General features: G+C 38.5%; 1 pseudogene; it reads right to left on the bottom strand.

The window, feature by feature from the left end:
• The window catches only part of LOC107636389, a 13,140-nt pseudogene that overhangs the window by 1,456 nt on the left and 5,030 nt on the right, over positions 1-6,654 (bottom strand).

Genomic DNA, 6,654 nt, shown 5'->3' with positions numbered 1-6,654 from the left:
CTCAATGGCAACATATAAAACATTCTTGTAGGCGTTGATGAACATATGTAGGGCAGCTGCAAGGGTGGGGTATGAAATGGCCAATGAGAGTGCGGTCACCATTGAGACTCCAACGGCGAACTCCTCAACAAGGTCGTCGTCAGTGAGATCAAGAACCTCAAGGCTAAATACTGAACCATTGTCATAGACAGGACAATAAGACCATATGAAAAGGGCTTGATGCCAAGCTTGGAAAGTAGTGCAGCTTTAAAAGAACCGACCTTGTCACCCTTCTTAATAAGTTCCACAGGGGTGATAATTTCAACAGTACCCTTATTGATCTTGGTTGGAATATTCAGAACCTAAATTGTGAAGACTGACACAATCACCAAAATCAGCAAGAAGAATAAATGAGATCAACAAGAACGAGATTGCATACCTGGAAGAACGAGGTCTGTGAGGGGTCAAGCCCTGTGTTGCCTGGAGGAACAACAACATCAATTGGAGTAACCAAACCAACACGAGCAGGTACTCCAAACTATTGATATAACAAAAAAGATAAAAAACGCTCTTGAATATAAGTTGGCAAGTACTAGGTTCAACAGGCAGTAAACAGAAAACTCAAACAGATTCAAGAAAAAGTGTTTTGAAGATCATTAATAGCATCATAGTCACTGAGCAAAAACAAACACACCATCCCATTAGGTAGAAGAGTGTCACATCGAGAATTTTAAAGTAACAAATGTTGTACTGTGATTCCTATAAGACTTCTACATAAGATCAACAAGCTTAAAGAAATGCAAGTAACATTATTAAACACATATGCACACGTACAAGCATCAAAACAAAGTTGAAACTTTTGACAGTTAATTCTGAGTAAACAATGCCAATGAAAATAAGAAACCATAAGAAAGTTAGAGAACACCAAACAACAAATTAAAATCAAATAATTAAAAAACTGCAACCACAAAAGTTAGAGAACAAATTCAAAATCAACAAAGATTAAGAATCAAGAACAGAACAAAAACTAGCAGTGAAAATAGATGCAGACAAAATACAAGAACAAAAATCAAGAACAGAATCGAGCAATGAAAAATAGATGCAGTGAAATATCAAGAACCAAAAATGAAGAACAGAATCAACTCAAGTACAGAACAGGGAAAAATAGAAGTATTAAAAAATCATAACAAAAATTAAGAATCAAGAATAGCAACCAAGAGAATACTAGAGAACTGCAGAACATATGCCAACCAAGAATCAAGAACAAATTAAAAATCAAAACTAAAATCAAGAACTAAAATACTTAGAAACAGACCAGAATTAACTCAATTTATTTAATATAAGAAGTTGTAAGATAACTCAGTAAATGCACTCACTTCATTTATAAGATAACTTAGTAAGTTTAAAGCAGTGAGCTTTTTTAAAAACTGTAGAACTAAGAAGTTGACGTTAGAGATTTTTGCCAGTAAAGAATTTCATAAAAACAGTCGCGTTGTAGATATAGTCTCTAAACCGACAGAAATCCCTTCGTACAAACGTTTTGGTTGTCACAAGTAACAAACCCCTAAATAAATTGTTAACCGAAGTATTCAAACCTCGGGTCGTCTTCTCAAGGAACTGCAGGGAAGTATGTTCTTATTATTGGTTATGGAGATTGTAGATTTGGGGTTTCAACAGTGAGGAACAAATATGACAAATAATTTAAATGGCAATTAAAAATAAATAAATACTGTAAAGCAAACTTTTGGGCAAGGTATGAGAAATTGGAAGTCCAGACTTAGTTATCCTTATCAATAACAATGAAAGTCGAATCTTAATTCCACTTAGTTAACATTTACTAAAGCAAAGGAAAGTCAAGGGACTAATTAGCTTGATCTTCGAATCCTATTTATTTCCTAAGAAAATGTTGGGATTTTTGAAGTTCAATTCAATTAGCAAAGATAACAGTTATCAATTATGTTGAGATAAGACAACTCCTGAGTTACTGATTTCTTAACAAAAATCAAAAGGGGAAAAAGTAAATTTGCTGGAATAAAAATGCCTTTAGATATAAAGCAACAATAACATAAATTAAAGAAAGCAATCATAAACTGGAATACCTCAAATAACATTAATTAAGAAAATTATATGTAACATGGAAGAGTGCATAAGCTAAATTGGGAAAATAAATAAAAATAAAGAACCTGGGATTGAGAGTTACTCCTAAAACTAAGAGAAGTCCTAAATCCTAAGAGAGAAAGGGGAGAGCCTCTGTCAAGACTAATCTAAATCATGGAAAGCAACTAAATTGGCGAGCTCCCTCTGAATGGATGCATTCCCACACTTTATAACCTCTGGTCTATGCCTTCTGGACTTGGATTTGGGCCAAAAAGGGCTTCAGAAATCGCTAGAAGCATTTTCTGCAATTTTTGGTGCGTGGCCTCTGTCACGCGTCCGCATGGGTCACGCGGTCGCGTCATTCGGAGCTTTTCTTCTCACGTGGTCGCGTCAGTCATACGGCCGCATCATATATGTTTTGCTTAGGGCGCGCGGTCGCGTCAGTCATGCGGCCGCATCACTGTTGATTCGCGCTTGGCATGCGTCCGCGTCGCCCATGCGATCGCGTGGATGCCAGTTTCTTTAGAAACTCTGTTTTGTGCTTTCCTTCCATTTTTGTATGTTTCCTTTTTCATTCTTTAAGTCATTCCTGCCTTAGAAGATCTGAAACTACTCAACACACTAATCACGGCATCGAATGGAAATAAAGGTAATTAAAATAATTAATTTTAAAGCATAGGAAACATGTTTTTCACATACATCACATAATAAGGAAGGGAAAGTAAAACCATGCAATTAATATGAATAAGTGGGTGAAGGATTGAATAAATCACTCAAACTAAGCACAAAATATATCATAAAATATGGGTTTATCAACCTCCCCACACTTGAGTCATGTATATATATAGCCAAACCTTAGATAGTGATGAAATGCCTTTACAATTGAGATGGGAGAGAGAAACATTTTAAAAACTTGCAAGACAATTAACAATTTAAACAGAGATAAATGTTAATGAGCTATTGAACCCTCACTGGATTTTGTGTTTACTCTCTAATCACTCAGTGTTTATTGGGTTAATCACTCTATTCTTCTTTTTATTCTTTCTTTCTATAAATTTGTTCTTCATCTAACCAATCAACAATTATAAAATATAGGCATACCAAAAATCATGAGGTCTTAAGTAAGGTTCTAATGGGGCCAAGGTAAAGGTAAGGGTATATGTATAAGGCTAAGTGAGCTAATAAGTGAATCCTTAATTAGACTAAGATCTCACCTGACATACATACTTTCTAAATCAAAGCTTCTTTACCTATTTTCCATATTTTCTCACTTTTGATGTTACATGCTCATATCTCAATATTTATTTTTTTTATCCCATGTGCATTGCTTTATTTCATAATTGGGGAATTCTTTTTGTGTCCCCTTTATTCATAACACTTTTTTTTTAATGCACATGGTAATTCAATTATAATTAATTTTACATGAGCATGCTTCCCAAAACTTTTTATTTGAGTTATTTTATTCTTTTCAACTTTTCTACCTTTTGTTTTTATCATCCATGTTCCCAATAGGTTTTCCCACATTTAAACTATACATAATTTTCTATCTTAAGCTAACCAAGGATTCAACTTGGGATTTATTTTGTTTTTCTACTTAAGGCTAGTAATGTGGCTAATAGAATAAAAGGGGATTTAAAGACTCAAGGGGGCTAACAAGGGTGATGTAAAAGATAGGCTATTTTGGGATAAGTGAGCTAAAATCAAATAATGGCCTCAATCACTCTCCTAGTATGTATCTACATTCTATAATCGGACATATAGATTAAAACAAAGTAAAGAACACCAGAATATAAGAGAGGGGCGGAACACACAGGAATAAAAATTATGGTTTGAATGTAACCATACAATTAAGCTCAAAACTCACAGGCTATGTGTTCTCTAGCTCAAAAATCATTTATTACTTATGTATGTCATGCAGGTTTAGTTAAAAATTCTCATTATTCTCAATGTAAAACTTATATTGAATGGCTTTAAAGTTCTAGTGTTTCTCCTTGATGAAGTGTTGTTAACTAACATGTAATGCTATATATACAAGGTGTGGGTTGTTTTGATTCTGTTAAGGCCTTTAGTTTACTTCCTTTTTCTTTTCAATCTATTCTGAGTTATCTTATGCTAAAAAGGGTAAACTATACTAATCAATCTACAATTTCTATAACTAATAAGTTAGAATTGCAACTAAACTAAGTGGTTAAAATATGAACTAAAAATGCAAAATGTAGAAATAGAGTAAAAATACATGAAAGTAGCAATGTATAAGTACTCAGAAAATAAAAATAAAAATAAGGAGAAAAATACAGAAAAATATCCAAAAAAAAAAAGAAAAAGAGTCTGTAGTGGTTCACCAAAATAATACGCCAGAGATGGCGACCTCCCCACACTTAAAATGTAGCATCGTCCCTGATGCTCACTCAAGCAGGGTGTGAAGGAGTGTCATCACTGGAAGGGTGGGTAGCTGGGGTCTCTGTGGTGGTGATCTGAGGGTCTGACTGCTGTGGAGGGGGTGCTGACTGAAGAGGGATCTCAGGATCTACAGCCTGAATCTGGGGTGGAGCCTCTTGATGGTGTGCTGCCTGCTGGGTGCCTGCCTGCTCTGCCTCCTGCTGTGGGTAGGTCTCTGCCTCGGGCGCATCCGCCTCCTCCTCAGATGCCTCGGATGGTGTGTCGGGCTCGGAGGAGATGTCGCCAGATTGTATCATCAGCTTCAGGTGCTCATAGCGTCGCTTGTTGCGACGCTCCATCTGGTCAAGCCGTCGAAACAGGCAGTGCACTAGATGATAGATGGGTTCTGGGGCAGGTGGAGGTGCAGTGGTGGTGGAAGGTGTAGCTGTAGAGGAAGAGGGGCCGGCAGATGGTATGGCAGTGTCACCAGGAGCAGTGAGGACAGGAGGTCTGTAGCCCAAGGCGAGAAAGTTCCTGCTGTGCGGGATAATCTTCTTGCATTCTGCAACAGGTGGCCTCTCATTAGCATCCTCCCAAGGCACGTCAGCTCGACGGCCTAGCTGTGTGATCAAGTATGGAAAGGGAAGAGTGCCTCGGACGTGGACCCTGGCCATGTAGAACCGGATAAAGCGTGGCAGGTACAGATCCTTACCCTCCATCACACACCATGGGAGGGTGATCATAGCGGCAGGTATATCGGTCTCGTGAGTACTCGGCATAATGAAGTTGCTAAGTATCTGATGCCATAGCCGAGCCTCATCATTCAAGTATGCTCGCTTGATTCCCTTGGGCATGGTGGTGTTCTGACCCATTGGTGCACGAAATTGTGATCTCCAGGCTCGAACAAATCCTAGTAATGGCTCCAAAGCTTGGTGCTCTAATCTTAATTCATAATTGTCACAACTTCGATACAACTAACCAGCAAGTGCACTGGGTCGTCCAAGTAATACCTTACGTGAGTAAGGGTCGAATCCCACGGAGATTGTTGGTATGAAGCAAGCTATGGTCACCTTGTAAATCTCAGTCAGGCAGATATAAAGTGATAATGGAGTTTTCGAAATTTAATAATAGAATAGGGATAGAGATACTTATGTAATTCATTGGTGAGAATTTCAGATAAGAGAATGGAGATGCTTTTCGTTCCTCTGAACCTCTGCTTTCCTGCTATCTTCAACCAATCAGTCTTACTCCTTTCCATGGCTGGCTTTACGTGATACATCACCACTGTCAATGGCTACTTTCGGTCATCTCTCGGGAAAATGATCCAATGCCCTGTCACGGCACGGCTAATCGTCTGGAGGCATCACCCTTGCCAATGGCTTCATCTTATCCTCTCAGTGAATAATCTGCTCACGCACCCTGTCATGGCACGGCTATTCATCTGTCGGTTCTCGATCATGCTGGAATAGGATTTACTATCCTTTTGCGTCTGTCACTAACGCCCTGCACTCGCGAGTTAGGAGCTCGTCACAGTCATTCAATCATTGAATCCTACTCGGAATACCACAGACAAGGTTTAGACCTTCCGGATTCTCTTGAATGCCGCCATCATTCTAGCTTACACCACGAAGATTCTTGTTAGAAGATCTAAGAGATACTCATTCTAGCTTAATTCATGTAGAACAGAAGTGTTTGTCAGGCACGCGTTCATAAGGGAGAAGGATGATGAACGTCACACATAATCATCACCTTCATCATGTTCTTGGGAGCGAATGGATATCTTAGAAGAGAAATAAGAAGAATTGAATAGAAGACAGAAGTACTTTGCATTAATCTTTGAGGAACAGCAGAGCTCCACACCTTAATCTATGGAGTGTAGAAACTCTACCGTTGAAAATACATAAGTGAAGGTCCAGGCATGGCCGAGATGGCCAGCCCCCTTGATCTAAGAACAATGCGTTCAAAGATGATCCTAAGATCCTAAGATGATCAAAAGATGCCTAATACAATAGTAAAAGGTCCTATTTATAATAAACTAGCTACTAGGGTTTACATGCGTAAGTAATTTATGCATAAATCCACTTCCAGGGCCCACTTGGTGTGTGCTTGGGCTGAGCCTGAGTGTTGCATGTGCAGAGGCCATTTGTGGAGTTGAACGCCAGTTTCTGTGCCAGTTTGGGCGTTCAACTCTGGTTTTGG

Source organism: Arachis ipaensis, chromosome B04, assembly GCF_000816755.2.
Source record: "Arachis ipaensis cultivar K30076 chromosome B04, Araip1.1, whole genome shotgun sequence".
Lineage (NCBI taxonomy): Eukaryota > Viridiplantae > Streptophyta > Magnoliopsida > Fabales > Fabaceae > Arachis > Arachis ipaensis.
This window is presented reverse-complemented; position numbering and strand designations above follow the sequence as displayed.